This window comes from Megalops cyprinoides, chromosome 17, assembly GCF_013368585.1.
Source record: "Megalops cyprinoides isolate fMegCyp1 chromosome 17, fMegCyp1.pri, whole genome shotgun sequence".
In the NCBI taxonomy this organism is placed as follows: domain Eukaryota; kingdom Metazoa; phylum Chordata; class Actinopteri; order Elopiformes; family Megalopidae; genus Megalops; species Megalops cyprinoides.
This window is the reverse complement of record NC_050599.1, coordinates 30,366,151-30,392,171: the sequence shown is the minus strand read 5'-3', so window position 1 is coordinate 30,392,171 and position 26,021 is coordinate 30,366,151. Positions and strand designations below refer to the sequence as shown.

The 26,021-nt window shown below is 39.4% G+C and overlaps 1 protein-coding gene across 2 annotated transcripts in view; it reads right to left on the bottom strand.

The window, feature by feature from the left end:
* Positions 1–639: 639 nt before the first annotated feature.
* LOC118792098 (myb-related transcription factor, partner of profilin-like) overlaps positions 640–26,021 on the bottom strand; it is an 86,608-nt gene continuing 61,226 nt past the window's right edge. For both annotated transcript variants that reach the window (XR_005005590.1, XM_036549812.1), the window contains exon 6: positions 640–1,330. The gene's annotated coding sequence lies outside the window, so the exon portion shown is untranslated. The remainder of the gene's footprint in view (positions 1,331–26,021) is intronic.

Sequence of the window (26,021 nt, the reverse complement as noted above, 5' to 3'; positions counted from 1 at the left end):
CTAGAGATATCTGTGCCTGTTTTATATGTATCACAGAATAATATCATAGCAGCATAGTACCGATATAGTAGGGCTGGGTATCGTCAAGGACATCACGATACGATACATACCTCGATACATGGGTCACGATACAATACGTACCTCGATACAGTGCAGTGCGATACGATTCGATACGATAATGATACGATGCCGATATGATAACGATATATAATGCCCTTAAAGCAATACTCGACATCATTTACTCAAAATTTAAAAATGGTGCTGAAAATACAACTTGCTGTGTACCACTTAAGTAATCTCACAATAGGCAGGCACATATCATTATATTGGTAACTGAGTTGACAAACTGAGTTGATGTTCAATATATTTATTTTCAATTTATTGAACTTAAGATTCAGTGCATAATTCTCATAAACTGAATGAATATAAAAATAAAAGTGCATGCAAGGACTTACAGCTTACAATTTGGCAACCTCAGTAAATTAAACCATAGCAGCTCAGGAGAAAAACAAAATTTCCCACACTGACTAAAATCAAAATAATGTGCATGTAAGGATTGTTCTTACATTCATATTCACAAAAGGTTACAGAGTCATTTTTGTTCAAGTCTTGTTAACGGAAATTTAGTGTTTGGTGCGCCCAAAAAACAAAAACTGTGTCCAGTCTCAGTGACTGGACTCACTGGTCAGTGATCATTGACTCAGAGCTTACAAGAATTTACCAACTACTTCAGTTACTTACTTTGACCACATTAGTTCAGAATAAAAACACAACTCACTATGGTAAACAACAAACAGCAACATATTGAGCTATGGCTCTTCCTCCCCCTCCTGTCTAGCCTGTTAGCCTGACCTCATCACATCACTTATTCTGGCCTACTTTTTTTTTAAGATTTTTGTTTAGGAACAGAAGTTGGTCTACATGGTCTGAGCTAAGTGCACTCCTCTGTGCAGTGATTATATCTCCCGCGGTAGAAAAACTCGTCCTGAGGAGACACTTGTCCCTGGGATACATAGGTATCGTTTTACTCGCTCTGGTGCTCCTTCCACCAGTTGAGTGGATTGCCTCCGGCAAGTGACATGGGAGCTGCTTCCTTGTATCTTGTCATCTCCTCCTCTGCCTGGTCCTGTGTGGTTCTGTGTTTCTTTGTAGTACTTGCACCATATCTTTGACCAAGTAGGTCGGCCAGAGTGCATGAGTCTCTTGCTCTCTTGGAGGATGGACCTGCAGAGATGTCCTCTTCCTCCCTAACTTCCACATGACCTTGATTGTCCTCCTTCTCTGGCACCACATTCACATCAGTCTCTGCTGTCTCCACTCCAGCCTCTTCCTGTTGATGTAAAGCAGAAATAGATTTTCTATGAATTAGTGAATCAGTTAGTATTATATGGCCAAATGTAAGTGACAATAATTGATAAAATGAACCAATATTATGATTTTGTGTTGTTTTACTATAATGAATTATGTTAATACACTCACCAGCCAGAAAATTAGGTACCCCTGTACAATATAATACAATCCAAGGTAACACCTCTGACATAAATACTACCTTTACCAAGTTTAAAATGTTAATTTTTTCTCAACATTGTCAAGAATATGGGAACTAAATTATATGTTTAGGCCTAGTTTTCAGTGGTGTAAAATTGGACTACATTATATTGAGTGTTTGAGAGGTGTTGTTCTAATTTGTTTTGTCCTCCTGTTTGTTTACATGTTTATTTATGCTCCAGGATTATTCTATGCATTTTAAAAGTTGTCAGGGCTCCGCCCCCTTAGCTGTGGTGTTTTTGTTTTTCCCTGTCCATGTGCTTTTTGTTTTCCTTGTGTTCCAGCCCCGCCCCGCTCCCTGCCTGGTCTCCGCCCGCCTGATTGCCCCATTACCTTCACCTGCCTGCCTGCCCACCTGCATCCCATCTTCTCATCAGCCCAGCCCTATTTCTACCCTGCTTGTTCCTGTCTTGTTTGCCAGTTCATCTCAGTTTCTGTACCTGTTTCGTCCCTGCCGGTTTTCTCGATTTCAGTTTTCACTGTGTTTGACTCTGCCTGCTCTTCGTCTTCGTCTTCTGCCTGCCGAGTTGTCCCGTTGCCTGATCGTTTGCCTGCCAGGTTCCTGACCCTGCCTGCTCCTGTTCCCGACCCTGTTTGTATTCACCATTAGCCTGAAGCCTGGGTTTTCGACAATGGTATAAGGTCTTGGCATATAAAATGCACCACCGAATCTGTAATCTTTTGTGCACAAGCTGAGGTAGATGGAAGCTTGTAAGTGGCGTTTTCCAGAGTAGTTTGCCTGGGGTCCACAGGTTTCTGTGGCGGCGGCGCTGCTACTTTTTCAGCGTGGTGTCTTTGTAGGTGAACGTGCAAGTTGGTTGTCTTGCCTGAATTGCAACATGGCAATACTTGCAAACAGTGTTTGCTTTGTCCATGTCATTAGTTCCGTCTTTGGCTTTAAATCCAAAATGTATCCAAAGATCTGCTTTTTATGATGAAGGTGCAAGTAAAATCTTTTCTGACATTTCACCAAATGCGCGCTGTACAAGAAGCACTGCCCCCATCTACTGCAATGGCCGGGGAAGGTACAGCGCCCCCTAACGGCTGGAGGGAGTATCGATATTAGGGGCTGGAATATCGATATTGTACCGTCTTTTAAAATATCGATATATATCTAAATATCGTGTGTTTTTTTTTTTTTTTTGTTTTTTTTTTTTTTTGCACAGCCCTACTATATAGTAGAATATATAAGAAAAGCAGATTAAAAAAACTAACTATAAATCAGCCAGTCAGCCACCTGAAAGAGATGCAAGAACTGCTGTGTAGCGAAGGGCGAGAGTAGTCACCCCACCCAGCCTTGAACTGGGTCTACGGGGTACCAAACATGCGACTTTGACCGCAACGCTAAAGAGCCAGGCTTGTTGGTATGGCAGTCAGAGCGCATACTCAACCGTAATGACAGCACTCTGTCACATGCTGGATATGCAAACTGTTTTAACTGTTAGGTTATTACTAGGTGACTGCTATGTTAGCTTGCAAATGTATGCACTGCCACTACATAACACAGGCCATGCTAGCTAAAAGCTACAACTTGAAACACAACATTTCTTTACCCCGGGTCACCAACAGTTTAGGAAAATACATGCTAATATGTTGCAAACTTGAACTGGGGCTCCTTGCTCTAATCAGTGATTCCAAACCTTGTCTTAGGGACACATTGTACATGGCTATTTCATAATTGCAAATTCATTACAACAATAGGTTAGGAGACATAAGACAGGTGTAGGTATTTAAGCAAAAATAATTGGCACATGGCTCTTGCAGGGCCCTGTTGGCAACTTTCAGGACAGCAGGCATACCTTGTTTCCTCTGTCTCCCACTGTCCTTTAGAATTATTAGAATGATGGCACGCTCAAATTAATACTTCCTTCTCTGGCTGCCTCAGCATTTCTTTACTTTCTTACTGTGGAGCAATGCACTAAATAACAATCAGCATGGAAGTGCCATCACTGCATTTTCCAATGAACTTCTGATTGAGTAGTCACTTTACTTCAAGTAAAACCTCCTTGCTGTCTTAGAAAGCATGGACAAGTTGACAAACACAAGTATGTGAATGAGTGAGCAAGTAAATGGCTGACTGGTGTAAGGGAGAAGTTAGTCTCCCTCACACGAGAAATGCCAATTATGTAGGGACAATGCTTACAATTAGGGAGGGGTACCACTTACGTGTAAGGAATATCCTTACATGAGGTACCAATTATGTTGGTGATAATTAAAATAAACACATGGAGGCGCCATACAAAATATGGCGTCTACCATAGTGGTTAAAATAAAATATCAGTCTCAGTTTCATATATCAGTCTCATAAAATATACTAAACTATTAATTTGGAACTTCAATTAATAATTAAATAATCATAATCAAAATTAACACATCAATAGTTAATCTTAATCAACTCACAACATTATCTATTTAGCTACCTAATCAAATAACACTGATGATTCAACTAAGAGGTGAAGGCATTTAGAATTCTGATCAGCAGAGATTGGCAATATTCATTCCATGTGTGACATTACACCAGACAACCTTGAAAAAATAATGCATTTATTGGGATATCATAGTTATCATACACAAATCAATACATTTATGTACAAAGAGTGAAGCGAATGTGTATGTATTTACACTCATGTGTAGGTTCGGGTGAGTGTGTTGCGCAAGTGTGTGAGCAGGTCATAGGGTGTGTGTTCCTCTGTTCTGGGTTGTGCGTGTGCTGCGCGTGCTTGCTGAACACACGTGTTCAAAGAGAACAAAGGAACATGCGTGTGGCGGTGAGTTTGAGTTGACTATATGCATGTGTGAATGAACATAACGTCTGTCTGGTACAGGACATGTTCAGACGATTGATAATTGCGGGGTTATTCTGTGCGGATTAAAACAAGGTACCGGGGGTTAGTAAGACAATACGCATGCAAAGACCCTACGTCTCTGTGTGGTATCTTAACTAATGCTGCGCGGTGAATAGTGTGTGACAAATTAGCTAGAATCAAGGAAACATAGCTAGCTACATTACTCGTAATGTTCTGAAAAACACGGATGTACAAACATTCATAAATGTGGCTAACAGTTGTTGTTTAGCTATACAATGGCCTATGCCCAGAGGTAACAGCCTACTGTAGGTCATGAAATGAGGTCCAAATCTTGCGGTTCCATGGGTGGTTTCGCTGGTGGTTCCGTCGTTGGGGAGCCAGGGCTGGTCTGGCGCTGGCGAGGGTTTCTTTCTGGGAGACACGTTGAGGTGGATCCAGTCACACCTTTGTCTCCGGCTGGTAACGAGTTCGGCTACTCTGATTTCTGGCGCTGAAACTCGGCTCTTGCTTTATTGATCTCCGCAAGCAATTCGTCGCTAGCTTGGAGAATCAAAGCCAAGGCCATCGGCTCGGCTGTCCATGTCCCGTCCGCGTGGTGCGGCCCTTGGGGAACGAGAGGGATACGTCCGTCTTCTTCGGACGTATGAAGCAACAGGCAAGAGGTACTGTACGTCCGTCTTTGGACATGCAGAGCAAGAGGCGTAGAGAGCCCAGAGAAGCGTCCGTCTTCTTTGGACGCAAGGCAAGAGAGCAAGAGAAGTACGTCCGTCTTATTTGGACGTACGGAGCAAGAAGCAAGAGAGAAAGCAAAGGAATTGTGGTGGAGAAATGTTTTGAAACACTACTGTTTGAGTACTATGTAGGTTTTGAGCACTGTTACTAATATGAGCACTACTGAAGTATGTTTTGAAACACAAGCACAACTGGAATATATTTTTGATATATTTTTGAGCACTACTAATGCAAGCACAACTACTGAAAAACATTAAGCACTATTGATAATACACTGGGATTTTCTGTGTGTGGTTTTAATATGATTTTAAGTTAAGTAAGACCGGAGGTGACTCAAGGCCGCAGGCATCTGGGAGTTATTCCAAGATGGTTGGTATCAGAATGGATGACCTTGGAGAAGTGCAGCATGGACAAACCAGCCCTTGAAGTTGTTTAACCCTTTTTCAAAAAATCATTCAGGCGAGGGCCTGGAAATAATGGGAAACTCCAGACATGGGTAAGCGTAAGAGATAGGACGAGTCTGCTGTATTATTTAATTATTTTAAAAATCATCCAAGTGCAGACTTGAAAATAATGGGAATTTCTGTATGTGATTGATCACCATATGCAATAAACCAAAGCCTTAACTTACATCAGAGTCTGTAAGATCTTGTTATTTCCAGGAGACATCAAAGTGTTTACCAGCATCGCTGCGGGGTGGGGGGGGGACCTTTCCCATTTACTGTAGCTGTCCTTGGTTGGGTGAGAGGTTGTGAAACTGCACCATCACTTCCCGTGATATCGCGTTTCACATTAAAAGCGGTTTATGTGTTACTGTCCGTAAATGTTGAACAAATAAAATAAACAAACCTATAATAAACGGACAGGAGGATGGCGGTGTGAGTATCGCAAGAATCGAGCAGAGGTGAGATCCAACATGGCAGCACCCGGCTGTTCACAGGCGCAGCAAGACAAGACTACTCTGTGATTTAAACTTTTTTTCCGGACTAAGACAAATCAACATTTCATCGACTACCAAACACACAAAACAAGCTACACACCGATTACATTCTGGAGGATTTAACGGACTTGGAGGCTTTCATCAACGATCACTATTTCCACCTGCAGTCAAGCATGGACTCTAACCAGGACTTAAACACACCCAACTCCAAGAGGAGAAAAAGAGACTCCGTAATGGACACAGGTGATCTATAAATCACCAAAGTTGAGGTTAGTGTGCTGTCGAGCATTAACAAAAAACTGGATATGTTGGTGTCAATACATGAGGAGCTAAAAGACATGCGTAACAGTCTTGAATTTGCCCACAACCAAATCGAAACACTACAAAAATTCAATCAGGAACTGCAAACTAATGTTACAACACTCACCCAACAAATGCAAAACATCACTGCCGAAAACAGACAGATGAAAGAAACAATTCTAGACACCCAAACACGCTCGATGCGTGATAACCTCATCTCAGCCATTCCAGAAACCTCACCCGACAATCCAGAACTGCAGATCAAAAACTTCATGCTAACTCAACTCAAACTGCCCGGCGACGTTGTCCAAAACATCACCTTCCACCGAGTTCACCGTCTTGGCAAACAACAAGAGCACAATAAAGCAAGGCCCATCATCACAAAATTCGAACACTATCAACAAAAAGAACTGGTCAAAAGCAAAGAAAAACAACTCAAGAACACCACTTATGGAATGAATGAACGACGAGGAGATAAATGAACGACGAAAAGTTCTCTACCCCATATTAAAGGAAAACCGAGGAAACAACATACGTGCAGTGTTGGTAGTCGATAAACTCTATATAAATGGAAAATTATTCCGAAGCCCTGAAATAACACCATGGCTCTTTTGAATAAATAACCCACAGAATTAGGCTATCTTCTCTGACACCTCTGTAGGCCTACAGCATTATTAGCTAGCCCATCGCCTACACTTCTCCTGAGCTAACCATCTTTTTTTTTTTAACTCTGTTTTTTGTTTTGTTTGTTTGCTGCCCCTTAGCACCTTTCTCAATCCCCCCTTCACTCTCTCTCTTTTTCTCTCTCTCTCACACACACACATACACGCACTCTCTCTCTCTCTCCCTCCCCCTCTCTCTCTTTCTCCCTCTCCCTCTCTCTTATCAACTCTAATCTCTGATAAGGCATGTACTTCTATACGCGGCTTCCGAACTCAATCCAAAAGACTTAAAGTAATTAACCATCTCATAAAATTAAAGGCTGATATTTGTCTTTTACAGGAAACACACTTAACAGACACAGAAGTACAGTACCTTAAATTCGAACAATTTGACAAAATATTTTCTTCAACATATAACAGTAAACAATGAGGTGTTTCAATTTTAGTAAATAAAAATATTCAGTCTACACTTAACCAATTAATCACTGATCCAGATGGAAGATTCATCATCATTAACATATCCATCAACCATACAACATTCACACTGGCAAACATTTATGGCCCTAACAATGATGATCCATCTTTCTTCCATAACCTTTTTTCCATACTGTCCAATTCAAACAACCTCATTATAGCTGGAGACTTCAATACCATCATTAACCCCACAATCGACCGCTCCAGCACCTCTGGCAACTCAGGGAGCTGGCACTCTACTGACATAATAAAGCAATATATGGAGGACCATGGCCTTAGCGATAGTTGGAGAATGAGAAACCCGTCTTTAAGGGAATATTCATACTTCTCATCAGTTCACCAATGTTCATCTAGAATCGACCTATTTATTGTCAGTAACTCGCTTATACCCAAGATTTAAAATAACACAATTCACCCAATCGTGATCAGTGATCATGCTCCTGTCTCTCTGTCTGTAAATACACAAACATATGTTAAAACTCCAACAAGATGGCACTTCAATACTTCACTGCTAGAAGACCCCAATTTTATAACATTCATAAGGCGAGAGTGGGAATTCTTTCCGGAGATGAATGACTCTCCAGACACCTCACCTTCACTGCTATGGGAAACTGGGAAAGCCGTAATCAGAGGAAAAATCATATCATACTGTAGTGACGGCTGGTTGCCTAGCACGAGACGGTTCGATGTGCAGTCTCCCACTCTAGGTGGGAGCTAGATGGAGATTCGTGCTTGGTACAGGACTGGGGCTCTTACTTACATAGTTAGCTTTGGTGATAAACGCTGTGCTTGCTTATTAAGCAAGAATAATGGCCTGTCCCACCTCGCTTAGAAAACACATTCAGAACGTAAACTTACTGCATTGTTATTACCTGCAGTGTGCTGTTATTTTGACTTGTCAGTTGAATGGGCTACATCAAAATATGTGATTTGGGTAGTGCTGGGAGTGATTCAGTGGAGCTGAGGAAAGCTGGTGTTAGTGAAGTGACAAAATAGGTGCTAGATGGTTCTGCTTTACTGCAAGAAAAAAAGATAAACAAACAGGCAACATGACACTAAAAATACAGTCTTACAGCATCTGTTGCCCACGCACAACCATGTAAGCCTTGAGACTAGCTATTGACATGCAGTCTTATTTTATACAGCATGGTAGGCTATCACAGGCTATAACCTTTCATTCTCAACAATACATAAGTACTCCATACTATCGATACTAATAGGCTATAAGATTATGTAGGGGAAAACATGTAACAGTGTATTCTCATGCCAAATCATGAATGAATTTAGATATATGTAGACTACTTACATGTCTGATGGCAAGGATGCATCCCTTGGGCAGAGTCCAAACTAAAGTCAAGTCAAAGTCAAAGTGTACTTTATTGTCAATTCCAACCATACAACAAGTAGTGTACAGCAGAATGAAATTGCGTTTCTCTGAGCCCAATGCTCAATGTGCAAGGTAGGTACAGGCACAAGTAAGACACAACATAAAGCTGGTACGAGCAGGACAACAACAGGTGGACGTAATATACACCATAGACAGACAAGATAACATATCGGCATGTAAAACAATCTAAGCTAAATATATACAAAAACTGTAGAAGTACTATGCAAAAACTATACAAAAAAAATGCACATAGTTTTCACAATTGCACTAAGTTTCCACAGTGGGTGTATTGCACATTGTTACACTGTGAGTGTATTGCTCAATGTCACATTGATGTAAACAGGTACCCGTTGATGGTGAAAGAGTGCTCAGTGGTGAAACCACTGAATTGTTGTTCAAAAATAGCAGCATATGGAATAAGGGCATATGTGATTCAGTCAGTCTGTGCGCATGTATCGGCAGTCCAACAGCCAGTATGTCTGTGTATTGTTAATGCAAGTTGTGGGAAGAAGCTATTTCTGAGTCTGGCAGTCTTGCACCGCATGCTACGGTAGCGTTTGCCAGAGGGCAGAAGGGTGCATCCTCTAATCTGTCACTCTTAGCATCCAACAACAGAATTATTTATCTGGGATGTCCTTGGAGTTTTCCGCTTGATTTTTTTTCCGTCTCTCAAAAATGGGTTCTTAACATCTCCATTGCCTTGTTATCTGTGAAAGTGTGACTGCACCCAAGGTACTGTGATGTTATGACCACTGGTCATGATTTCTGACATTATTCACCTTGTCTTTCAGGGGAAAATCAGTAGGAAAGACATCACTCTCCCCTATATATTCAGCAATGCCCAAGCAGCAGCATCTTTTACACTGGTAATTTTTTCACCCCTATTGTGTTAGTTTTGTGAGGGCACAGAAAATTGAGTTTATGTGGACATTTCATAATGGATGCACGGTAGCCTATATTCACTTAGCTAACTTTCATTTTAGTTCCCATCATTGCTTAAATGAGCCCACATACACAACACATACATGAACTAACATTACTGTAGCCTAACATTAGGCCTGTTAGCTTAAATTGCTGTACTTTGGCGAATGAATATTCATATAGTGAAGTTGCAATGTCAATAATAAGGTTATACATAATAATTATACATTAGGCAGCAGCTTTCAATGCAGTGAATTTTAAACATGAAATTACATTTTTGCTCACCATTCAATGATGGAGATCAGCTATGCATCTTCTGGCATTCTGGCAGTAGGGAGACAATGTGCCTAAATGTTTTGTTGTTGTTGTTGTTGTTGTTGCTGCTGCTGTTGCTATTCTTAAATTTTTAACTACTAGTAGGCTAGCTGAGAAGACTGAGAATGCCAATATCTAACCAGACAAACCCTTGGTCATATAGGGTAGAGAGTACCTTTTTGGGGGATGTGTACTGTTTTTATATACCATCTAGAGTCATCTCCTTAAGAGTTCTTCTTAGAAAGATGGAGGCATTGGAGGAGAACCTGCAGGAGAGGCTCTCCTTCTCTTCAGACAAATTCAGGGCAGACACACAGAGGAGATTAATAAAGTGTTCTCAGGTTGGACAGTATTTCAGATACAGGTATTGAACTACTTTAGTATGAGTCCTTCTCCAAAAAGAAGAACCACAGTGTATGCCAATTATGCAGACTCTTATAAACTCTAAAAAACTTCTTACTTGTCCTTAATTACTGACACATTACAAGTTCTTCTGAGGAAGATGGAGGCATTGGAGGAGAACTCTAACCTACAGGTGGGCCAATCACAGGCTGAACTCCAAGACCTTGAGGGGCACCTTATAAATATGTATTGTGCTGTCAGTAATTTATGAAGGGTAGGTTGTTAGTCTGAAGTTAAAATTCGATGCACTCTCAAACTTGATTATTCCCCCGACCAAGTTTCACTGTCAGTTCAATACACTGCCATAAATCTCAAACTTGGATTAATCAGTAAAAAGGTTTTTTTTTCAGTGATCCACTACAAAATGCTGTATGTCTTGGCCCATCCCAAGCATTTGGCCTAGTTTCCCTTTCTAAGAAGTGTTTGAGCCTGCTACTCATCCTATGAGACCACTATTAGACAGCCACTGTCGCCCCCTCTTGCTGGGGGCGACAGTGGCTCAGGAGGTAGAGCAGTTGACTGGGGATTGGAAGGTCCCTGGTTTGAATCTGGCTCATCCTGGCAGAGTGTCAAAGTGTCCTTGAGCAAGACACTGCACCCCCAACAGCTCCCAGTGGCTAGTTGGTAAGCCTGTATATAGCAGCCTCTGCCACTGGTAGGTAGATATGAGGCATATAACTGTAAAGTGCTTTGAGTACTCAAAAAATGAGTAGAAAAGCGCTATATAAATGCAGTCCATTTACCTTCTTTTGATAGTACTTTTGCTGATTGGAGTGTTGCATTCTTTATTTAATAAATTCTGTATCTGTGATGAATTTGCTTTTCCATCTCTCAGTGAACAAAGTTTTATGTATTGATCTTCTGATGTTGTGGTCACTTTTGGTCTGCCTGATTGTACTTTGGATACAACTGATCTAGTTTCTGGTAAATGTCTGATTCTTAGTGTTCCTTGTTAAACAGTGAAAAGCTGTTCATGCCTGGTCAATCGAGCCAGTGTGCTGAGATCAAAAATGTGTTTGAAATGCTGCTTGCATAACCTGTATTGATAGTCACTGCATTGAGCTTTTCTATTAGGAGGTTTACCACTTTCTCTGAGTCAACCTACCCAGGTTTGTCACTTAAACCATGTATTTGGAATACCCCCCCAGAAGGTCACATGGGGTCATATATGAGATATTGTTCGAACACAGTTTTTTTTTTCCCTCTGGATTTTTTATTTATTTATTTATTTTTAAATATTACATGTACACAATACAATATTACAAGACGTGAAACGACAGCAACAGAGCAAACATAAGTCAAACAAACAACAATAACCACATCAAAAGTAAAAAAAAAAAAATAAGAAACATCTAAGACAAAACAGGAATATTACAAAAGGTTAGAACAGACAAAATTACTCAACCCTCTAGCCACCCCCCACTCTTCCTCCCTCCTCTAGCCCCCCCAGCCCTTCCTCCCCCTTACTCTCCCCGTAGACAGGGTGGAAAGGACAAGCTATGTCTGGATCAACAAATGGGCAAAATAAATGTATGTATAAGTACATGTGGAAACCCCCCCCCCAGAGGAGGACAACTTCTTGTTCTGTCTTCTCCGTTATTGTACAATATATTTTTCTTTATTTTTTACCTTCTTTGTTTAAATATATTACCAATTCCATCCTTCAGCCTCTCTAACTTTATCCCATCCTTTGGCATAAGCTAAAGCTCCTTTTTTATGTGCCATAAGACAAAGTTCTTGAATCTCTCAATTCTTAGATTCTCCACTGATGTCAACCCAAAAATAAATACTTTTCCCAGCAATATATTTATGTTGTGTATTGTGTGAGAGTGTTTTGATATATCGCCCAGTATCACTGTAAACAAGTTTAATTGAAAACAAACATTCTGCATTGATAACCATTCCTGAACCTTTTTCCAAAATAAGGCCACAATCGGACAATACCAAAACAAATGCTCTACAGATTCCACCTCTTCTTGGCAGAATCGGCATACGGAGGATGGGTCAATTCCCCAAATATTTAACATCTTTTTCGTTGAACTTATATGGTAGTTTGTATTGGAAATATGTGTTTTTTTAGCCAAGTTGCCATTTTCATATGTGGCCTACAGACTAACTGGTATCCAGTACCATTTCTAATTTTCCTTTTCCACGTTTGTGGTAAAGATCCGATAAATTGATTGTATTGCTGTAATGTGCAAACAGTTCCATAAATATGAATTAGTTGTGCATATGACATGAGTTTACCTTCTTCATCAACTATATCCTTTATAAAAATTATGCCTATGTCAAACATTTGTTTCCAAAAAATCATTGTTCTGTCCATCATAATGTGGGAGTTCAGCCAGATGATTTGTTGTAAGACTTGTTCTGTATTCTCTGGTGGATGAAATTGGTATTGTAACCAACTTTGTAGAGCTTCTTTCAAAAAAGTGGAGACATTAGAGAATATGTAATTAATTACTGAATAATGCATAGGCTTGACTTATAGGAATGGAAAAAGGCCTTTTTTAAACATGGGGTGAACACTCTTAAGTAATCTACTGGAAAACCATTGTGAGTTGAAATAGAATTTAGGAATAAGGGAGGCTTTAAGTGAAAGATTCAATGCTTTTAAATTTAGTAATTTAAAACCACCAGATACGTAGTCATTATAGAGATATGTCCGCGTAATTTTATCTTGTTTGTTGTTCCATATAAATTGGAACACCTTCTGTTCATATGTTTTGAAAAATGATTCTTCAGGAGTTGGTAATGCCATGAATAAATAGGTAAACTGGGATACAATTAATGAATTAATTAAAGTTGTTTTGCCATAAATGGTCAAAGGTTTTCCTTCCTGAGGCTGCAAGATCTTTGTGATTTTACTGAGTTTATTATTAAAATTAAGTGTTGATATTTCATTCATGTTCTCTGGGATGTGAATACCAAGTACATTAAACAATCCATCTGTCCATTTGATTGGTAAATCACATGGTAGGGAGAAATCTGTATTTTTCAGTGGTCCGAGCCTCAATATGTGACACTTATAGTTTGGCTTTAGTCCAGATAGGTTTGCGAAGCCGTCTAGGTGTTTTATAAGGTTTTGTAGGCATTTATTGTCAGGGCTCAGCAAGAAACTTGAGTCATCAGCATACAATGAAATTTTTGTATTTAGCCCTTGCAATTCCAAACCTTTGATGTTATTATTTGATCTTATTTTAACAGCAAGAATTTCAGTTGCTATGATGAATAAATATGGGGATAAAGGGCAACCTTGTTTTACCCCCCGTGAGAGTGTGATAGGTATTGATAGATATCCATTATTTATATATTAAATCCCATCTTATTTTATCAAAAGCTTTCTCGAAATCTGCTATAAAAATTAATCCTGGTTCCTTTGTTCTATCATAGTGTTCTATAATTTCAAATAACTGTCTTATGTTATTTGCAATATTTCGTCCTTGCATAAAACCAGACTGGTCGTGGTGTATGATATCAGGTAAGACATGTTTAATACGAAAAGCTATGCATTTGGCTAATATTTTGGCATCATAGCACTGAAGTGTAAGGGGTCTCCAGTTTTTCAGGTAGACTGGATCTTTATGTTGGCCACTAGGCTCTTGCTTTAACAACAGAGAGATTACACTTTCTTGCTGAGTACCTGTGAGCATACTTTTTCCATAAGAAAAATTAAAACATGTAAGGAGGGGTTTTTTGATTTGTTCATAAAATGTCTGGTACACTTCAATTGGAATACCATCAAGGCCAGGTGTTTTTCCCCGCTGAAAGGACATAATAGATTGGTAAAGCTCATTTTCTGTAATTAGACCTTCACATGATTCTTTCTGTTTGTCAGATATTTTAACATGAGTATGAGGAAAGAATAATTTGCAATCGTCTTTATCTAATTGTACGGGTGAGGACTTAAATGAAAATATCTCTGTAAAATATTTCTCTACTTCATTCAAAATATCAACTGGTGTAGTGAGGATTTTTGAATCATTCCTATTTAATTTTAGTATATTTTTCTTTGCATTATTTCTCTGTTGAAGGTTTAAAAAGAATTTATTGCATTTTTCCCCCTTCTCCATCCATTTTGCTTTATTTTTGTAATATATAATACTTGACCTGTCATATATTAGTTGTTCAAATTCTCTGTTTCTGGTCCAATTTGTCAAACGCCTCCTGAGTTACTTTTGAGCTGTCCACAAGTGATGTAAGCATTTCAATCTCCTTTTTAATTTCTAGTTCGATTAACCTAAACTGTTTCTGTCTTTGTGAGGCAAATTTAATTGAGTGTCCTCTAAAAGCACATTTAAATGTGTCCCAAACAGTAAGAGGGTCTGTTGATCCTATGTTATGTGAGAAAAAGTCTGTGATAAATTCCTTTGTTCTTTCTACAAATGTCCGATCCTCTAGTAATTTTTGATTGAATTTCCAATACCCACGACCACGATATTCAGTCATTTCTAAATGGAGTAATACAAGTTGATGATCAGATCTTACTTTGTCTTCAATTAAAACCTTTTTTACTTTGGATATCAAGGAGAATGAAATAAGGAAATAATCTATACGACTTGCCTGGTTTTGTCTTTGTCCATGTATACCTATGTGATTTTGGGTTTTTTAATCTCCAAATGTCTATCAGGTCCATTGTGTCCATTATAGATGTAATTTCTGTAGAAGCATGCAGGTGGTAATTGATTGAGTTACTACCTTTATGATCCATAAGAGTATTCTGAACTATGTTATAATCTCCAACCATTATATAATAATCACTTGTAAATTTTGCAGCCCTTATGTTATTATAAATTAACTTAAAGAAGTTTGGATCATCATTATTTGGGCCATATAAGTTAATCAAACAGACTTGCTTGTCTTCAATAGTTATGTTTAAAATGATCCATCTTCCTTGAGAATCTATTTCTTAAGCTTGAGAAGTGATTTTTAAATAAGATCATCACTCCCCTTGAGTTTTTTAAACTGTGGGAAAACAATATTGGAACACCCCATTCCTCCTTCCAAACAGTTTCATCTGAAGGTACCGAGTGTGTAAATACTGGTAAACCAGGTAAATACTTGTTGTCTTTTTTTTATCTGCTAGGCCATTACAATTATAGCTTGCAATAATAACTTCCTCACTTCCCATTATTTAAAGGCTTAAGTTTAATACTTGTAATGTTTTTAGATCATGCTCAAATCTTGGAATGTATACATTGTGAAGAAGATGGAAGATAAATGCTACCTTAAGATGCAAGAAGTTGTCCCTCCCCTGCCCTCCTATATCAGCTAGAAGTATGCATTCCCCCTCAATCCACATCACCCTCCTTTCCCACAACACTGGCCTCCAAACCCAACCCCCCTTTCTCTTTGAAAAGAGATGAACAGAAAAATAAAACAAGAAGCAAAACAACAAAAACATAAGGCAAAAACAGCAACAACCAAAGAACAGCAACAGTCTCTCAACACTACCTTCTCTTCCAACTGGATTAATAACCTATACCTAAACGTGATGGGCTTGTCCGAAGACTATGGTGTAGATTCACATCTCATCAAAATTGAAGGAAAAAAAAGAAAAAGAAGAAGAAGAAAAAAGTCTTCTACTCACAACCATGGTGTAACTTTTGAGTCCCTGTACAGCTGATTATTGATGTATAATTTGTCCACAGTCAAGCGCACTTTGTTGTTTTGGGCCCTGTTGCTCTTCATTATTGGGTAGAGGATGCGTCTTCTTTCCATAATTTCACGAGGGAATTGCTCATACATCGAGAATTGTGTACCTTTTAATTCTCTTCCGCGTTCCAATACATCCATCTTTGTTTTGAAGTTAAGGAATCTCGCCACAACAGGCCTGGGTTTTTTTGGATCCTTTCTGCGGCCGAACCTGTGTGCTCTTTCAATTATGGCTTCAGTCGCTTGGTCCTCCGACATTTTGAGTTCTTTTTTTCATGAATTGTTTCACCAGATTTTCTGTCTCTGTGTAATTTTCAGAGTCTTCCTCCTTTATTCCCATGATCACAATGTTATTTCTCATGCTTTGACATTTCAGGTCAAGTATTTCGTCTTTCATTTGTTTATTTTCATTAGAGAGCTTGTCCGCCTCGTTTCGTAAGGTACTCACTGTTTTTTTAAGGATTGCGTTTTCCTCCTTTAAGTCTTCCAGTAACTTGTTTGTGAAGTCAACCGCCGACTTGAGTTCAGCTATATCTTTTATCATTTCTTGCAAGAGATCTAGTTTCTTCAGTTGTTTTATTTGTTTGTGCATGGCTTCCAGCTTTGTGCGATCTGTTTTTGTTAACGCGGTAGTCCTCTCAATTTCTGGTTCGCTTGCACTTGACAATTCTTCTCTTGATCTCTTGTGGTCTGGTTTGTCAGACATATCGAAATAGTATTTGTCAATAAACGACTGAAGATTCTCAATTTTGTTAGCCAGGGTGCTTTTAAGTTCCGTATTGTAGGGGGTTATAAGCTGTATTTAAATCAATATTAATGGGAAGCATTTGAGAGCTGTGCTGCGCTGCGCTAGTTACTCCGCATGTTCCGCCATTTTGCTCCCTTCTATATACTCGAACACACTGTTTGCGCGATATCTCCTATGTATGAGGGATTTTGACCAACATCCAACATCCAGCCCTCATAAACGGTATCGGAAAAGAAAAAAATGGATTGGTGCATCTGTATATATATTTCAAAATTGATATGCTGTTTATGTAGTTTGTAGCAATTTCATTACATTGTATGGATAGGACAAATGCAATGTTCTTACCCTCTAACCTAAATAAAATATCTCATGGTTTAACTAAATTGTTGTATTAAAGCATTGTCCTGCAGATTGCAGTTTCATGGAGGTGATTTTTTATTTTTACAGTGTACAAGGCTATGGCAGGTGGAGGCATACCAATCGACACTTTGCATCAAGTTCGTTTTCATTCATTTTTTGTTTTCATGTTTCTTTAAATATTGTTCATATTGTTTCTGTTAAGATTCTATTTATATTTGTGTTCTTTTACCTGTGTTTATGTCATTACACCTCCTATATGTATTGTTTGTTTTTATTTCCAGTATGCATTGTATATATTAGAGTTGGGACCAATCTGATCCCATATCAGCATCGGGTGCTGATACTGACATAATTCATATATATACATATACATATACATATATATATATATATATATACAACTTATTGTATATATTTATTTACCAACCGTCCTAGGGAACAGTGAGGTACCCGGCCGCTGATTCAGCTTCACAACCCATTCCGCAGTTAGCAATAGAATCACTGGTCAAACAAGCACGGCACTCACACATTCTGTTTACTGGCTCCATTCCTGGTCCATCAGCATTCTTGTACTGTGTGGAAGCACAGTACAGGGCTAGTACCTTATTCACTCTCCCAGGACAGTGGAAGAGGATTGTTTGGAACGAGGTTGGTGAGTTTGTGTATGTATTATTGATTTATTGTTCATTGTTGTGTATGCTGTATGTAATTTCATGACTGTATGGGAGAAAATGTGTATGGCTATTTGTATATACTTTGGTGTAATTCTGTGCACTATACTATGTGTTCTGTATGGGGCTGTAACTGTTGATGTGTTATTCAATGGGCATTGTTCCCTATCCAAGTGGGCTCTCCCTATGAGCCAGTAATCCATGGCTTTATTTAAGGATGAAAGGGAGAGAGAAGGAGGTGAGACAGCTAGCTGTGAGGCTGATCTTCAATTATAGTGATCTGTTGTGATTTTGCATTGCATACCATTTTCTTGTTTTGTTTTTTTGTTTGCTATTTTTCGTATACTGCACTTTTGAGCACTGTAAATAAACTATTTCTCATCAAAGGCAACTTTGAGCGGCCTACTGTTTTTCCACCCTCTTTTACCACCAAGAACTTTTTGGTCACACCCATCTCTTAAGTGACGTGGGGGTTGAAGAGTCCTGATCTCACATTTGGTATCGAATCGGTATGGTATTGGTATCAGCAGATAACCAAATTCTGTTATCGGAATTGGAATCGGATCGGAAAAGAAAAAAATGGATTGGTGCATCTGTATATATATTTCAAAATTGATATGCTGTTTATGTAGTTTGTAGCAATTTCATTACATTGTATGGATAGGACAAATGCAATGTTCTTAACCTCTAACCTAAATAAAATATCTCATGGTTTAACTAAATTGTTGTATTAAAGCATTGTCCTGCAGATTGCAGTTTCATGGAGGTGATTTTTTATTTTTACAGTGTAATGCAGTTTTGACTTTTATTAATACATAAGGGATTGCAAATAAAGTGCTGTCTGCTGACTACTTTTATATCTAGATGTAGCTGTGGCATCTGAAAAGCCTGCAGACACCCTGGGAGCCATGAGCTATAGCCGAGTTTTGAAACACTAATACTAGACAGATATTCATTGCATTTTCCTATTATGGTTTTTGTTGAGTTGTATACTTTCTGTTCATAATTCCAATAAAACAACCATGTAGACATATGTATGACATGCCTGAGTTGTAAATGAATGAAATATCACCTGTGTTAATAAGTGCTGGGATGCAACATTTTATATAAGAGCTAGATTGAAATTCATGTAGCCTACATGTACAGTTGTCACCTGCAATCAGGTTGTTTAAAAAACAAGGTTGGCCGCGGTCATTTCCGGAAATACTATCTCCGACCACCGTACGGCAACGTTATTTACAGTACCATATGATAACGTTTAGAAGTGACGAAGGGACGACGTCTCGGCAACATAATCCAAGTACCATGAAATAACGTCTGCAACCGACCAATGTACTATGTCCCAACAACGTTATCCACGCGACCAAATGGCAACATTCTCTTAAAACGTTGCTGCGATGTCACAAGAACATCGCCAGAAGGTGTCGCGTTGACCAAATGAGCACTTACTGGCGATGTTGCTGCAACGTTGTGTGTTAGCTGGGAATGGTATAATGTTAACATTAGTTTGAGCAGTAAAGTTATCCTTTAGAAATGTGCTCGCGCAACTAACTTAAATAACCGTTAGCTAACATTAGGCAATTGAAACTGTAACAGCGTCTTAACAGCAAGTCACTCACCTTTTGATTAATAACATGAATTGATCTATCTAAAACTACCTAAATGATGTAACTATTAAACTAACTTATCTAAAACGATCTAAACTATTAAACTAAACTATCAAACTGTTAAACCATCTAGTATAAAACGAACTACGTTTTCTAAAATTACCTATAGGGCTACTATGAAAGACATACAAATATATATATATATATATATATATATATATATATATATATATATATATATATAGTTTGATTAGTATGGCGTCAGATTTATGTGAAAAGTCACGAGCGCAGAAAACACACGCGCACAAAGCAGCCACCAGGCGCGATTTCTGCTTGGCGAGCGCTGGAGGGCATACGCGGGTTAACTCCGCTCTCGAAGTTGAGTTCTGGTCGCGCGAATCGACCTGAGTTTTGACAATTTGGGGGCGGAAACCAAGGGAGGCACTGGCCCTCTTATGATTAGTCACTTTCAACGCAATCACACCCACACGACCTCCTTGAACCTTGATTGACAGCTTCCATTAACTGAACGACAGACAGACAGTTAGGCCAGAGGCTTGTTATTTCAAACAACTGAGTCCTGACAACAAGTTCGGAGTTGCAGACACAGTGAACAGAACAATGGCGGCGACACCTGAAAATTTATATGTAAGGGATACTGATAGATGGCTTCGTCAAACAACCCAGCAATTTATTTACGTTAACGTTACTTAACGTTTGGTCTATTGCATGCAATCGGCTGAATGACAGGAGAAGCATAGCTAACGTTAGCTATTTACATGTTCCAACCAAATTTCAGAGTAAGTAAATTACTTTACATAAATTTACAGAGTAAGTAAATTTCAGAGAAGTAGTCATCACAAAGCTTCTACAGGCACACAATGCCATGATCAAAGGAAATTCCAGAACAGCTGAGATTGATATATCTCAAAAATGTTTCTATCTGAAAATGGTTGCAAATCCATTTCTAAGGTTCTTGGACTCCACTGAACCACAGTGCGAGCCATTATCTCCAAATGGAAAAGACTTGGAGTAGTGGTGAGTATTCTCAGGAGTGGCTAAGCTGCCAAAATTTCTCCCAAGGGCACAGTGGCACCTGATCCAGGAAGGCTCAAAAGATCCCAGGAAGAATTTCCAAAGAACTGCAGGCCTCTCTAGCATCAGTTAAGGTCAGTGTTCATGACTCAACAATAAGAAAGAGACTGCAAAAATAGGCTCTTTGGAAGAATAGCAAGGCAGAAACCCCTGCTCACCAAAAAAACAGCAAAGCTTGTCTCACATTTTCTAAAAAGCACCTGGATGATCCCCAGGAATTTTTGAATAATATTCTACAGACAAATGAGTCAAAAGTGGAACTTTTTGGAGGGTGCAAGTCTGATCTAAAGCAAATACAGCATTCCACTGTAAGAATGTCAAATCTACAGTGAAACATGGTAGTGGCAGTGTGATGGTATGGGATGTTTTGTTGCCTCGGGACCTGGACAACTTGCTATCATTGAAGATTCTGCTATGTACCATACAATTCCTAAGGAAAATGTCTGACCATCTGTGCGTGAGCTGAAGCTAAAGCGCAATTGAGTGATGTAGCTGGACAATAATCCAAAACACAGAAGCAAGTCCACATCTGAATGGCTAAAAAGAAGCTAAATTAAAGTTTTGGAGTGGCCTATTCAAAGTCCTGATTTGAATCCAATAGAGATGATGTGGCAGGACCTGAAGAGAGCAGTTCATGCTCAAGGAACTACCAATCTATCAAAGTTAAAGCAGTTCTGCAAAGAAGAGTGGGCTAAGATTTCAAATTATAGGAAGCGTTTAGTTGCAGTTATTGCTGCTAAGGGTGGTCGAACCAGATATTAGGTTTAAGGGGGATTTACTTTTTCCCACGGCAAACAGGTTAACAGAAGATGCCATCTCCATCGGCATCCACATAGTCCTGGACCACCTGGAACAGAAGAACACCTAGATCAGAATGTTTTTTATCGTCTACAGTTCCACTTTCAATAGGGATGTGTATACAACCCACTCTCTCTATGCACTTTTCACCCATTACTGCGCACATGCTCATGCCTGCAACACCATTATCAATTTTGCAGATGACACCACAGTGATTGGGTTAATCTCAAACAATGATGAATCAGCATAGAGAGAGGAGGCTGGGTGGTGTAATGACACCAACCTCTCACTTAACATTTAGAAGACCAAAGAACTGATACTCAATTTCAGAAAAACCAGGAGGAATGAACAAGCTCCACTAATCATAAACGGAGAAGCCGTGTGAAGTCGCTGTGTAACTTTGCATTTCTTGTCGCATAGTCAAAGGGCTTAATCATTCATGTCAATAAGAGTCCTACTGAAAAACAGAAGGAATAGCCTAAACATTCATTTTGAAGATGTCACAAGAAAAAAACATCATAAGACCTTTTAAGTGAGTGATTATCCCTTCAGTTTATCTATAGGACTTTAAAGGGGCTGAGTACTCCATGCAATATGGGCCCTTCAACTCTGTGGGGCGAAATCAAAAAAGCAAGTGCAAAACAACAGCATTAGAAGCTCTGGCTAAGGGGCCTTTCAGGGGTGGTCATGGACAAGGACAAGGTGGTTCGTGTCGTGGTTCATGAAGACCCCATTATGTTGTTATCCACCCCTGATCTGTCTGAATGGGGCCCCTCAGTCATATAACATGGGCCTGCAGACCAATCTACAAATGAATGGCCATACAACAGTAGATTTTTTACAGGGCAGGGTGGGATATTTGAGGTTCTGCCTGTTGAAGAATGCTCTTTGAAATATTATGCATGCCAGATAACCTACAGTAATTGATTTTTTAATTATTATTATTTATTTTTGTGGTGTATCACTTTTATTTATTTATTTTTTATTTTATTTTACCTTCACTTTACCAGTAAGTCCCATTGAGATAAAAAATCTGTTTTACAAGAGAGACCTGGCCAAGATAGCAGCCATACAAACTCACAACATATTAAAAATACAACATATACAACATAAAATACGACATATACAACATAATATACAAAAATCCACCACAAAAAAACAGCTATTTAAACTCAGTGGCCTCTCAAGAAAAACAACCATGTCTCATTCACCACATTCTTTATGATGCCCTTAAATTTATCAATGGATATAAATGTATCTAATTTTAAATCTTTCTGTAGATTATTCCATGTCCAAGGTGCATAGTAAGAAAATGTAGTTTTCCCCAGATCTGTCAAAAGGGTACATTAAAAAGCAACCACCTGGAAGAGCATTGCTGCTAACTACCTGAGCTGAGGCAGAGAAGGGTAGAGAGGTGAGCTGGAAGTTTACCCAGTATCGCTTTATAGATAAAAATAAACCAGTGCTGTTGTCTGCGAGTGGTCAGTGATGTCCAGCCCACCAAATCATAAAGAATGCAGTGGTAAGAGACTTTGCATTTGCAATAAAACGTATCGATGCATGGTACACTGAATCAAGGCTCCGTAAAATGGAGGAGGCTACACGCATATACAGTAGTCCCCCCTTATCCGTGGGGGATATGTTCCAAGACCCCAGCGGATGCCTGAAACCGCAGATAGTACTGTATATATAGGGTTCGGTACTAAGTGACTAACGGGCAGGTAGCATGGATACGCTGGAAAAAGGGATGATTCACGTCCTGGGCGGGACGGCGCGAGATTTCATCATGCTACTCAGAACGGCGCGGAATTTAAAACCTATGAATTGTTTGTGTCTGGAATTTTCCATTTTATATTTTTGGACCACGGTTGACCGCGGGTAACTGAAACCGCGGAAAGCGAAACCATGGATAAGGGGAGACCACTGTACAATATATCACCATAATCGATCACAGGCAGAAAAGTAGCTTCCTACGTTTTTTCTTAGCATTAAAGTAAAACAAGATTTATTTCTAAAATAAAGGCCAACCTTCACTTTGAGCTTCCTAACTAGATTAGCAATATGTACATTAAATAAAAGCTTGTTGTCTATCCATATATATATATATCCATATATATATATCCAGGTACTTGTACAAGGGCACCCTTTCAATGGATTTGCCATTGGACGTGAAAATGCTAAAATCATCAAGCAACTGTAAGCGAGCTTTTGAGAAGACCATGAACTTTGTTTTCTGAGCATTTAAGACCAATTTTAAACTAAGCAGAGCTGTTTGTAGGCTAATGACTGTAATGCAGTCTGAAGCTCTTGTACCACCTGTGCTGTGGAAGATATTGTGGATGATTTCGCACAAAGCAGAGCCAGCAAAAAATGCATTGCATAAGGTAAGACTATTTCATGATTAATTTGGGCTTATAAAGTCTTCCTGTGTTTGGCATATGTGACACCATAGCTTGCTGTCAATTGTTTTTTTAGGCTTGTTTTTTTAATTAGAGGTGGCTTAAACTTATCTCTTTCTTGTGGTTGAGAGCAGTGTATTTTGTTAATGTTCTGTTGGTTTTAATTGAGTGTACCTGCGCTGTAAATCCTGTGTTGTTGAGATACAGGTGAATTTATTTCTAGTTATTGGGCTGTTGGCTTTGAGTGTTCCTGTGCTGTAAATCCTGTTGAGATGCAGTATGCAGGTGAACGTATGTATTAGCTAATATGCTGTAGGCGTTAATTGTGTGTATGTGTGCTGTAAATCCTGTTGAGGCACAGGTGAATTTAGTTGTTGTGCTGTTGGCTGTAAGTCAACCTGTGTACCTGCCCTGCTGGGCAAGGGGGGGGGGGGGGGGGGCTTACATGTCCGTGCCCAGAGGCCCATTGTCTCATAATCTGCCTATGAGTGCCTATACTATCTCAGGAAACTACAGAGAGCAAATCTGCCCCAAAAGCTACTGGCGAACCTTTACTGGTGTGCCATAGAGAGCATACTGACATTGTTGGGACAGAAGTCCCAGACATCAAGACCATTTACAGCTCACACTGTCTATGACAGCCACACAACATTGTCAGGGACTCAATTCATCCCTGCAATCACCTGTTTAACCACCCATTTGGTAGGAGATTCAGAAGCATTTCAGCTCACACAACCAGACTGAAGGACAGCAATTTCCCCAGAGCTGCAATGGAGCTGAATATATCCTTCCCACTCCACCTCCCAGAGAAGGCAACAATGAACCACGGACTACCTCATGTGCAATAATGACATTATTGTGTGCAATGCAAACTACCTTTTGTGCAATAATATGGACACCATGTGCACTGCACTTTATTGCAATGCAATGTAATGCAATAATATGGGCATGTGCAATAATTGGGTATGTGTGCAACAGAAATTTATTATTTATTATTATCTAATCATTTCTCATACACTCCTTATGTTTTATATATTCACACATTTTGTATATATTCTTGTTTTAAGTTCTTGTTATATGTAGTCATGGCACTGACATGGGGTAGCAAATGTAATTTTGCTTTCCTGAACAATGACAATAAAGCGCTCTCTCTCTCTCTCTCTCTTGTTACGGCCAGACTCCTACCAAAGGTGACTACAGGCAGTCACAGGGCAGTTGGCAGGACAAATACTCCGCACATAATAATACAACAACCCGGCTAGTCACTCTTCCAAGTTTGGTCCAGCCGGGCAGAAGACGCAGCGGCGAGTGCTTCGCAGTTGAACGGGTTGAACAGTATTTATACAGATTGGAGAACAGATAGTTGGAGAGATAGCAGTGCACTGGAGTTTTAGAAAGAGTGGTTTGAGAGAGGGAAGAAAGTAATGTGGAGTAAAGAAAAGTATGGAGATCTGGAGATCGGTGCGCAAAAGAATGAAATAAAACGGTGGGGACCGGCCAGTCTGCAATAGACCGTCGGACTGGCTCCACCGTCCTATCCAAAACAACCAAAACAAAACTAGAAAATAAACTCGACAAAAAAATGCACCACCGTCTCACGAACTTTACACATAAAGCTGCTTTTAAACACGAAGTGAGACAACAACTAAATTCGCACAATATAGTACGCTGGTACTCACTCAAATTCCCCCGACTGTGCTTGCCGCCATAGACGTTTAAATTACCTGAGGTGCACAAGTTCGTGCCCCCGTGACCCTGACGTCATGTGACCCCTAACCCTTACTTCCGTGCACCCTTTTCCTGACGTCATGTGGCATACCCGTAACACTCTCTCTCTCTCTCTCTCTCTCTATATATATATATAGAGAGAGAGAGAGAGAGAGAGAACTTTATTGCTATAGTTTGGGTGTTTTAAAGTGGCTTTTAATAAGGCCAGGAGCTTTTTACCTATTTTTGGTGCTCCAATGCTCTGGTCACCATTTATTGGATTGAAATAATGGTTCAACTTTTTTCCATTATAGTGGCTTTGCAACTGTGTAACAGGACATGTTAGCACATGTTACTATACTGTACATTACAGCTATATGAGCAACTGCGCCAGACCTGCTTAATAATACACACAGACCCTCAAGTGCATGCACAACACCATTCAAGCATTAACACTATGCTGCTGTGAAACTAAGAAAACCTAGAAACTATG